The 12083-nt window shown below is 38.5% G+C and overlaps 1 protein-coding gene and 1 long non-coding RNA gene across 3 annotated transcripts in view; one reads left to right on the top strand and one right to left on the bottom strand.

The window, feature by feature from the left end:
- LRP1B (LDL receptor related protein 1B) overlaps window positions 1-12083 on the top strand; it is a 623130-nt gene that overhangs the window by 295039 nt on the left and 316008 nt on the right. The gene's annotated exons all lie outside the window — the stretch shown is intronic.
- Window positions 787-4655, bottom strand: LOC147652309 (uncharacterized). The gene is made up of 2 exons (XR_015288919.1): window positions 4449-4655; window positions 787-4360 (listed from the first exon to the last, which is right to left on the bottom strand). It is a non-coding gene; the product is annotated as an uncharacterized LOC147652309 (long non-coding RNA).

Genomic DNA, 12083 nt, shown 5'->3' with positions numbered 1-12083 from the left:
TCACTCCCATAACCCCCATTAGAAGTTCAACCCTTTGAGCTTCCAGAGACACCAGGCTACTGTCCATCTGTCAGGGCAGAAGCTTATTTAACTAAAAATGTGTAGGGTCTGAGGAACCCAATCATAATTAACCAAAAACCTTCCCCATCAATTAGCCATTCCTTTGATCAGCTGGCCACTGCAGGCAGAGGTGAGCACGGTGTCTGTCCCTGCAGCAGCTTTGGGCAGGCAAACCCACAGACCCTGTGGAGAGCTCCTTCAGGTGGAAACCTCTGTGCATGAGAGGATTCTCTCTCAGCTACTTGATGACCAGCTTTGTCTGCAATTTTGATAAATATACACTCAACCGGAGGCTGGAGCAGTCTGATTGTTAATTTCAAACAAAATTAAAAAGCTGCTTATCCCATTCCTTGATTACCATACTAATGGAAGTGAGCAGGGGCTGCTTCCCTATTTCTCTCTTTGCTTTAGGCTTTTCCAGACACTTTCCATGGCTGGATGTAAGCCTCTACATCAGCTAGACATAGATCCAGGCCTACATTCAGCATCTACATAACATCCCTCTTGGGTATAAAACTCTTTTCTAGCTTTAGTTCAGCAGGTTTCTGCTGATCTGTGCTCTGGTATCTGCTATGCAGTGAGGCTGAAATCTGTAGTTGTCCTGTATGCATCAGAGGGAGATTTATGTTGGTTTGCAGTTGTTTGTGAAATATCAGAGATGTGTGTAATTGGGGAAGGGAAATTTGGCTGGGCACTGCCATCAGTATTTGGAATATTTTGTTATAATTTATTACTCTGTTTCATCTTCTTACTTTATGGTTTAAACCTACATGGAAATACAAATTGGCCAAGATGCTACATTGTGGAGTTTTAGCTGCCACAATAAGATATATCCCCTACATTTAAGGTTCTATGAGTTAATTAATACATTAATTATCAAGTCAGAAACCACTGCAGAGTCACAACACTGTATATTCTTCATTACTTAAGGGCCCCAAATACTGACAACTGTAAAAGTGTAAATGTTTAAACAAGAATTGGACTAACAACAAGCACAATGGTTTGAGTGGCAAGGGGATTATTCTGTTTGGTGATGGAAATATAAAAAGTCTTTCCCTAATGTGCTTTTGGGTGTTTAGAATTGATCAGAAGCTGTCAGCTCTGAGGGAAGGGCTGTGTTTTGAGGAGCTCCTCGGAGAGGAAAGCTGCTGGTTCTTACAGCTGGCAGTGCTGAGGCTGGATGGCCACCAAGACAGGTTTAATACATTATCTCAGGGAGCTTAAGAGGTGATGATACTTCTTTAAAAATACATCAGCATTCTAACAAGACCTCACCACACGAAACAACAATGTTCACAGTGCACTATAAATCATTCCATGATATAAATCAGTACAATGACTTTTCGTGGGGTGTCCTGATGGGTGTCAGATCTCAGCAGAAAGCTTCATACATCTGAGAGAGAAAAACTTGACTACCAGATCCCTTCCTGTCTCTTTATTTAAAGTGATAAACAAAATGTAATATCGTTTTGACCAGCTTCTGTAGTACAGAATTAATGTTCTGAGTTTCAGCTTACAGGCCTAGGATTTGCATTTTAATTGTAAACAGTATTTGCACTTTGTAGTGATTTCTAAGGATTTTTTTCCTTGAAAAATTCTGATTATAATCTGTCAACACAATTACGTTTTTTCTTTTAATTGGGGTTTGGATTTGTGCAGTACAACATAAGACAGGGATAAGAATTAATGATTTTAAATAGGGAAAACCAGAACCATTTACTAAGAAGATTTTGTTAAAAGGGAGCCAGTAGCTGGATAATAGACTATCACAAGCAAGACATGATTATAACTCCTTTATAAAAGAGAATCTGTGGGAGAAATTATCAACAGCTGAGAAACAGGATTTTACCATAATTGTCACTGATTTTCATGAAAGCGAGGTTAATTCTTAGCATTTCATTTTCAAACATTTTGCAAGTATTAATTGAGCTTCATCACTCTGGAATATGTGCAAGTTAATAGCTTGTGTGTTAAATCTCTGACATTCCTGATCTCATCTGGGGCTGGGAAACAGCACTTTCCCCTTCACAGCTTGTCTCTTCCTGAGAAGCACAGAGTCATTACCCTCCTACAAACTTTGCCTCACCTGTGTAGTTCCCCCAGTTTGATTTGCAGTTAATCTTTCCGCTCTGCTTCTCATGCTCATCGCTGCAGAGGCAGCCGAGTGAGATCTGTACAAACCTGGAACCTGACAGTTGTAATGCAAACACAACAAACTGTCACTCCTTAATAGCACCCGCTCTATTACTGCAATTGCAGCAGAGCCTGTTCATAAAACAAGCTGATATTCCTTATGTACTCGTGGTTAATACCGAGATATATGTGCTGTCAGCTGAAATACAGGTAATATTTTTACTGCTTCTTAGGTTTTTTATCATGCCACAACAGTCTGCCAGCAGACATATAGATCCCTGAACAAAGGCAGCCGTCAGAGTCATCAAATACACATTTGCTTTTTGGTATAGAGGAGAAATATCTGATTCTAAGCCACTCAGGCTGAGGGGAATTGTATTCACTTTAGCACCTCAAGACATTTGTAAAATCAGCTGAAAAACAGCTACGGGCCATTCAAGAAGTTTGATGGGAGGGGAAGTCCTGGAGGTGCCTATAAACCGATTTTACCCAAAGAGGGCAGGGGCACCGTGCCTTTCATGCTACAGAGCAGAAAACAGAAATGAGAACAAGACAGAGTGGAAGAGGCAGAGAAATTACATTTCTGGTCTTTGCACAGGATAGGAAAACACCTGGGATAGGAATTGAAGGAGAATGTGGGGCTGGAACTGAAAACCAGAGAAGGGAATGTAAGATGTGTATCAAGGCACTGTAGGAGGATTGTAGGGATTAAAGGCAGGAATCAGTAAGAAGAGATGCTGCTGTTCTGGAACAGCAAGAGGAAAGGCAAGAATGCAGAGGCCTTCTGGAAAGGAGGAAAATAAAGGTTCAACTACTGGAAACTGTGCAAAGACCAAGGAAATAGTGCATAATATAGTGAAAAGTTTTCAATCACCAAGAACCAAGAGAAAAAAAAAAAAAAAAGAGAGAGTTCTTTCACAGTCATAAAATATATTAAAAAATGGAACAGTATCTTTCATCCATCCCCCAGAAAAGCCAGGTTGCTATAAATCTACAAGTGTCCCATTCCCCTTCATAAGCTAACTCAGACATTCCTTCCAGGCCTGACTCTGCTGCCATCCTTCCCTCCACAGTCTCCCTCCCTTCCTGCAGTGCTCCCCAGACCCTCCCTTCACCCCTGTGTGAGGTATCCCAAAAATGCTGCCCCAGGGTTCACTGGCACAGCAGCGTGTGTGAGGTGACTGCCAAACTCACTGGACCAAACCAGGGAGAGAGTTTTTTCACAGCTTCTCTGGTAATGGAGGCAGGAAATAAGTTTCATACATGTCAAGCTCTTGATTTGCACAAAACTTGCCAGAATATAATATCTTTAAAAGTCCCAGCCTTTCGCTTGGCTGAAATAGTCCAACAGCTTCAAGAGATGTAAAGTGACTGTTCAAGTGGAAAAACACACTTGAAAAGTGTAGCTGTGTTCTGAAGAGCAGTACTCTTCTCATTTTTAACATTCCTAAATTCTTCGTTACTGTGAGTGCCTAACTGCACACACAATGTGTTCCTTTCAGGTTGAATTCCCGCTCTGAATTATACATGAACAAAAATGAGTGTCCAATGGCTTTGCCATGGAAAGATTATCATGTCAAATCCCAGCATTTCCCTTGCACATTTTTCCAAATGCCTTGTGATTTTGGAGCTCATGAGACACACAACATTTGCCCTGTGAGCTGTGTTATTAGAGAGGACAGGAGCATCTCTGCAGGACTCAAGGACAGCAGCTTGACCTGAACATGTGGATGCAGGCAAGGCTGACTTTACATCCAGCAGAGATCAGTGCAAGATATAAGACATAACCTCATAATACACCTCTGGGCACTTAAATGTGTGTGTGAATATACATCAGCTCAGCCCCACGTGAGAGTGCCCAGCTGAACAGCGCAGCCAGAGCAGAGAAGCAGACTGAAGTCTGCCCAGCCTTTCTGCCCACTGACAGATAATTTTTAAGCCAGGCCCTGCATTCCCAGGGTGGTTTGGTTCCATGGATTCTTGCTGAACCTGCTGACGGGCACAGAGGAGCTGGGTGCCAGTTGTTGTGCTGCTCCTCCTTCCAGCACTGCTCATAATTATCTGTGTGGCTCCTGCATCCTTTATCAGCACTGCTGCTGCTGCTGCTTTCTCCTACGTGTCAGTGCCACCTGGTCCCATGGCAGGGTGATAGACAGGAACAGCCTGCCTGGGAGGAAAGGCAGGAGAGAGAAGGTGAATGTGAAAAAATACAAGGAAAAAAAAGCAGAGTGGAAGGTAGACACGCATATATTTACAGTCTTATTTGTGTTGCAGCCCCAAGGGTTGGGATATCCACCTCCTCTCCTCTGCTGCTGCCTACTTCTCATGCAGTTTCTTGCACGTCTTTCAGACCTGCTAAGAAGGACAGGAGCAAGGTCACTTTTTCCTTGGCCAGGGGAAAAGCTGATGCACAGAGCTTCTGGCTGGCTCTCTCTCGCCTGCAGACAGAGCACTCTAAATCTGCAGCGCCTGCACTTTCCCCAGGGATAGGAAACTTAACAACTGTTCTGCATTTGCAATCTATAATACAAGGCTTTAGAGAGATACACCCAATGTGACAATTCCAGAGCCCTGAATTACACAAAGGAGTCTCAAGTCTGCATTCAGATCTGTGTGTAAATGGAATTACATACTGAATTATTGCTGCCTACCTGTTTCCTAGCACAATCACAATGGAAAAAAAAAATTAAAAAAAAATAGTGCTGGAGTAGTGCTGCTTTATCTCAGAAAACATTTTAAAACCTATTACTTTGAGTAGTCATTCCCTTTCAGCTCTTACAGAAAATGGATGGGCCTGGGCTCCCCTTCTCATGGTATTATTCTCTTGGGTGTAGCTGCTGATACTGTACTTACTGTGTGTATGAGAGGAAAATAACCTCCAGCACTCAGATCAATTCTAAATTGTAAATATGGAGAAGAAAAACATTAAGTTCTCTGTAACTGTTGAACAAAAACATATAAAACTTGTGTTAATGACATCCTTTGGAGCCTTCTGATCAAAAAGGCTCAGAGGGGTAATGGCTTCAAGCAAGGTTTTGGTTGTTTTTTTATTTTTGAAGAGGATTATCATTGGTGCTCAAACAGGACCAAAACAGAGTAGGAAACTGGAGACTTACAGTGACATTACTATCATATTTCAAGTGTCCTAAATGTTCTGTTTTATTAGCAAAAAATGGAAACAAACAAAAAAAACCCCAAAAAACAAACAAAACAAAACAAACAAAACAAAACAAACTAAAAACCCAAATCAAACAAACAAAACCAAACAAAAAACTCACACAAAAAATACTTGCATATTGGTGTTGAATGTAGGGAAATGGATTCTTATTTTCACTGAATGCAGCATAGGTAACATTTGCTGCAGTTGAGCATTTTGGAATAAGCAGTAGAAGAGGCTTTTTTCTCAACCCTTTGGTCCTGCCATTCAAGTTTTTTCTATTTCTTCCACTGCTGCACAACATGTTTTGTTGATTAAAAATCAAGTGACATAGCAGTTATGTTCCTCCTAATGTCAACCCACAGCTATTTTTGCATTATGCTTATGTCCTTTTTTGGCATTTTATTCGGTCTTTCCAAGAACAAGCCTAATTATTCCTGTAAGGAGATAAATACAAAAGCAGTTTGCAAATACTTACCCCATACCTATGGTAATAATTGTCATTGGGTTTTAATCCTTAGCACCATGAATTTCCTCCAGCACAGTCTGTGGTGATGCTGCTGTGAATTAATTCTCTATTGCTCACCAAATTGTTAGCACAAATAGTGTTAGATTAGCCCCATTGAGCTCTACTTACTGTGGATGTGTGGTAGAATTTAAGAGACCAGAGTTAGGATAATTTTGGCTGGTTGATGAGTTATTTTAAGGGATGGCAGCAACACAGTTCACGTTCGTTAGAATACAAATTGCAGCTCGCTGATGACTTTTTCAAATCATCAATAAAATATTGTGCTTCCCCCCTGCTTCTCTGTCACACAAATATAAGTTATCTCAGTCTTTAGAAGCCACCTGGGACAATTGTTTTTAGATGAAGGAATTAAAATAACCTCATATGTTAAGGTTTATAAGTCACAAGGCTCTTGTTAGGAAACGTGCTGCCATGCCTCAGTTGTTGTACAGCCTCGTGCAAAACGAAACGTGTTTCCAAATCAAAACTTGCCCAGAGAGCAGGAGGGGCAACCATTTGTCACCCATGTGCCATTCTGTTGTCTTCCCCACATTGAATTCAGCCTAAATTCTTCTTGGCCATGCATTGTAAGGGCACAGCAGGGAATTCCATGTACTACCATGGCCTACTAGGGCAAATTATCAGGTGCAAAATAGACAATTTTGAATATAAACTGAGATTTGAAGCTCATTTAATGAATTTAAGAATTATAATAGAAGAAGAAAAGACATATTTTTTAAAAAAAACAGAGGAAGCCTTCAACATTCATGATTCTCTAAAAAATCACACCCAAGTGATTCTGTGATTTTAGGATTTTTTTTTCCCAAAAAAAAGTCAATTTACTTATGAGCTAAATAATTTTTTTAAGTTGAAAATTTTAGAAGCATTTTAATAACATCTTCACATATTGCAAGTATCCATTATTTTACTGAATGAAGGATTTCTCTCTTTTTTCTTTTTCTTTTCTTTTTCTTTTTTTTTTTTTTTTTTTTTTTTTGAGTGGTATGGTTGGCTTCTTTTCATCTAGCTACATCTGTTACTTTTTATAAATAAGTCTTTTCTCCCCCTAAGGATCAAGCAGAACTTCTTCCAAGCCTTCTATTCTCAAGTGTAACTTCAGAAGAGCAGAAATAATAGCTTTAATACTTAGCCTTTATTGGCTAATTCAATAGCTTTATGTACTGTAACCGAGAAAGGTAAATGTAAGGGGGATTAGATGGTAAGAGGAGAAACTTTTACTTTTAATTCTGACCCCAAAATAACTTCTCTGCAAAGGTCCATCTGGCCAAGGATCCAATCCCTGCCAGGAGCCAGGAGTTATTGTTTGGGGAAAATATTAGAAAAAGGGCTGATGGGGAGACAAAGATTGTGTACCCTTTGTTTTGGGAAGATAAGCATCTCCCACAGTGTTGGATCTGGATCTCCTTTTTCCACCAAATTTTATGAGCTCCTTTCATCCATTTTGAGAAATTTTATGCTTTTTCTTCCATGACCTCCATAACCACAATGGCCACACCATGGCAATATTTGTTGTTTGCTATCTATTAGCTGCTAGTAATGCCATCAATAATTCTAACCAGGCCAGGCACAGGAGAGATCCACACTGAATGTCCTCTGACACCTCTTTCACAGCTGCAGGATCCACAACCCTCCTCAGACTTTGTGTGTTAAGACTTGAGGCTGTGCAGGAGTTGGATGAGCGAGGTCAAGCCTCGTGCTCTGCCCTGGTGTCATCCCTCAGGTCAGGGAGGATTTGTGGGAAGTCCCAGGGGAGCTGGCAGCAGCTCACTCAGAGACAGAGGGAAAATCCTCCTCATCCTCCTGCTCCTCCTTCTCCTCCTCTCCTTTTCCCTTGTCGTCACTTGGTTCCCCTTGTGAAGGAGTGAATTTTAGCAGCTCTCAGAAGGATTTGAACTTAGTACTGATTCAGGAGCTGACACCGGGTGGGCCTCATCCTTTCCAAGAAAGCAAACAGGTTTTTTCACAAAGAGTTACATATTATGTCACATTCCTTGAGAATCCTGGCAGTAATGAAAGTCTTCCTTCAATTGGTTATAATTTATCACACAGAAAACGACATATTTTGTATGTTTTTACTTTCCACTTACTAACTACTCCCAAAGGCTGTAAATCTCAGGTTATTTAGTGTCACACATCTGGAGTGGATAACAGACAGCAGCATGAGTCCACTGGGGTTACACTGCCAGAAATCCATTGGGAGTGAGTGCTGGTTATTACCAGTGACCTGAAGTGAATCATGACTCAAAAATCAAAGTGAAATCTAACAAAGCAATGATGTGCCAATAAGAGGCAATGTATCCACATTCATTCCTCTCTCCAACAAGCACATTTGCTGAGTGCTGTTTATGACATCCCCATAATGTAAAAGGTTTACAGTGAGGTCAGCGAAATTCATCCATCAAATTCAAGTCTCATTAACACAACATTCTGAAAGATCCAACTTTTATTATTGGTTGTCAAAGCCACTTTCCTCTGACTTCAGATAAAGTAGTTCATTGAATTAAATGGTCTAAATCAGTTTTGAAAACATGGCTTTGCTTTGGGGTATTGTAGTACTGATACTACTTTTTTTAATGCACAGAAAATATCTTTTGAAATAGGAAGATAAATCAAAGAGGAAAAAGTTCCAAGGAAAATTGAATCTCCCACTCACCCTACAACTCTTTTTTTTTTGTTGTTTTTTTGTCCTCAACTGCTGTCAAATATCTCAGCTTCTTGTGTGAGTTATATAATCCCAGATTTGGAATGTAGTGGTAGGTGGCTGAATGTGCAGCACCAGTGGGAGGCAGTCCTGGTTCTGCTCTGAGCCCAAGAGTGCCTTGTCCTTCCTGGTCTTTGATATTTGTTTTTCCTTCAAGATGGTGTGAGATGGTGATGATATCAAATGAGCTTTTTAAAGTAAAAAAAAAAAAAAAAAAAAAAAAAAAAAAAGAAGTTTTATTTTTATCCAATAGAAACTTGTGCAATCAGAGCTGTGGCTGCAAAATGAGAGTGATTGTGACAATTATAGCAATACAGATGTGGCCCTCTTCATTGAATTCTTCTGTGCACAAGAAGCCTCAGATCAATAAGGAAAAAATAATTCAATCACCAGTGAATGCATTCTAAGGACAAATCCACAGATTGGGAAGTTTTTCTGAATCTCATAATATACAAAGACTAAAAATCACATGGGGATAAAATCACAAAATGTTTTGAGCATAGTTGGGTCAATGCAGAGAGCATCCATCACTGCCAGAGAAAACTGTGCATTATATTTTCTGTGAATTGTGTTGGGGAAGGAAACTGTGAGGTGGGTATTTTGCATTAAAACATATCCCTAAGCCTTTTAATATATGATAATATATATCTTGATCGAAAAGATTTTCAAATAGTTATCTTTCCTAAGTAAACCATAGCTTTGATACCTACTAGAAGATTCAGAAAAATCTGGCTTTTTGAGGTTGTCTTTTATATTCCAATTTAGTTCAAAAGGTGGGCATTTTATTACAAGTTCTAAATCCTGTGCTTTGAAACTCCACATGTACACTAAGCAACAGAAATTACTACATACCCATGTTTGCATCCCTTATTAATAGGAGCTTGATGGAATTTCAGAGTGCCAAAATAAAAATGGAGAATTAATATGCATAGAAGTTGTAAATTTAATTAGCTGGTGTTATCAATTAAGCACACTCAGTAGAACTCCAGCAGGAATTTTGATTTAGTATATCTGCCAAAGACTTGGACAAAATGCAAAATGAATATTCAATTAAAAACTGAAAATTATCAAATATTCAGGTTTTTTGTGGTTTTGTGTTTTTTTCATTTGGTAATCTAGTGGAACCAGTACAGAGGTAAATATTTATTCACTCAAAGTGATAGTGACCAGTTTTGAACAAGCAGGGTGAGATCCTCTAGTTCCCCCACTAATTATTATTAAGCATAAATTTTAATTTCTGGGTTTTCATCTAAGGGTAGAGAATTCTTTTGCTGGCATATTACAGGCGTGGCACTGCTGAGCTCATTTATAAAGAACCCTTAACAATTACTGTGATCAACTCATAGAGATATTTATCAATTATCCTAAGAAATTAGAGATGAAATATTTATGTTATATCTTCTGGTCATCCCTGGTTTAGCTCAGGATTGCTCTCTGAAGTAAAAGTTTGATGAGATCCCCACCATTTCCATTTGAAAATTAAATAGCCATTAATGTTATATTTAAAAATTCCCCTTGATTGTAAAGTACTGGCATAAATTCTAGCAGTTGGAAAAGTGATCTTGCTGAAGTGGTTTCACTTCTCACTGCTTCTCATGCACCAAGTGAAATCATGATATATACATTTTTTATATTTTTTAGTGAAGTAGGGAATTTTCTCAAATATAATAAAAGGCCTTTCTAAAGAGTGTCCTTAGTCCTCTTGAAGTGAAAATTAAATGCCTTAGACTTGCTCATTTATCCCAAATTTGGACAGATCCACTCCTCAGAAGTAACAAGGACATTTTGCATTGTTGTATTGATTTCTTTTAATGACAGAACAGGATTTTTGTGAATGGAAGAAAGGAGAGGGAAAATGTGCACTTTGTGTCCTTTCCTGATAGTTTGTCTTCTTGTTGTGCTTCTTCTTGTTTTCCTCATTCATCTTCAGTCCATTTGGATCTTGGGCCAAACTTCTCAGTTTCCAGGCTGTAAACCCCAAACTAGAAAGGAACTTTTAATGCAAGTAATCTTTCAAGAAATAGAAGTAAGAAAAGGATAAGAAATTATGTTTTTTTCACTGGAAGTAAGCTACTAATTAAGCTGCTATCAGACATCTAGGAAAGCAAAAGGGCAATTTTAAAGTCTAGCACAATTTAATGTGATCCTGCCAAGCATGATCCAAAAATTATCTGAAAGTTATTTTCTTTATCGTTATGCTACTAAAATATTTATATTTTGTTACCATCACCTCTGTCGATTAACACTTCATACTTCAATTTTTGGTAGATCCAATATGCCTCATCAGAGAGTACCAACTTTAAAAGGGAGTCTGTTATAAAATCCAAGTCTGTAAAAGAGGATTCTAAATACATGTTAAACCTGCCCCCTACTTACATTCAATACAGTCAAGAAAAAATACCTGCTGCTTTTTTTAATAGAGGTGCATCTCTACTATATTTTCAGCATAAGAGAAATTGAGTTATTCATGCATCAACAAGAAAATGGATAAATTACAGTTAAAGAGAATTCTGCCCTGAGTTACTGGCAAGAAAATAATAATTTGTATAATAAGCTTATATCTATGTTGAGTAGCCACAGGGTAGCACACATCAGACATTTTAAAATATTTACTCCACAGAAGTAATTTTTTTCAAAGTGTTCCTTGCCCAAAGAGAAACTAAAATTTAGAGAAATGTAGATAATGAGCTATAATATTCTTTTATGGGAAAATATGTTTTGTGCCTTTGAGGCTCCTGCACAAGTCACCACAGTTCCTGAGATATCATTGCAAGGACCTCAACTTGTGGACAGCCTAATTATTGAACCTAAACCCCAAATACCATCTCAGAACAAAGGATACTTATTTTAGTAGAAGATAATTATTCTAGTGACACCAGCTGGGCAAATATTTTACCACAAGGAAAAATATAAGCAAAATATTATATAGTAAAAAGAACTCTAATGTGATGTGGTATTGAATAATAGAATCACTAAGGTTGGAAAAGACCTCTAAGACTATCAAGTCCAACCTTTGGAAGTATTTATTAGTGTTTTAAAGAATCTTTCTGTGTGTTTTTAAAGCTTTGATACTAATTAAGCATGAAACTGCAATAAAGCTATCAAGATTAAATATCAAATTTAAAAAAAAATTATAATAGTATTTAGTGATTTGGGCTTCTTGGTTTGGAATCCAATGACAAAGAGGAATTTGTAGAGGCAGCAGCTCTTCCTGGTGAAATCTGGGTCTCATCACCCATCTCATCTCGTCTTCCTAGGTAGAACAGCTGTTTTTTTCTGTTCCAGGTTTTCATCTCATGTGTGAAATATGGATGCTCATATTTAAGGAAATCTTGCTCTTCAGTAAAACAAATCAAAACTAAAGAAGTTGTAGAAAAACAGGGCTGAGTTGAGGCTAGAGCCGGTTGCCCAAGAGCCAAATGAAGGAACAAAGAAATGTGCAGAAAAAAGCAATGTTATGGTAAGATACTTAGAGGCAGGAAAAACTTGGAATTTGGTATTCC

Source organism: Cyanistes caeruleus, chromosome 7, assembly GCF_971803275.1.
Source record: "Cyanistes caeruleus chromosome 7, bCyaCae1.hap1.1, whole genome shotgun sequence".
Taxonomy (NCBI): Eukaryota; Metazoa; Chordata; class Aves; order Passeriformes; family Paridae; genus Cyanistes; species Cyanistes caeruleus.
The sequence above is the reverse complement of the archived record's forward strand: the minus strand, read 5'-3'. Positions and strand labels throughout refer to the sequence as shown.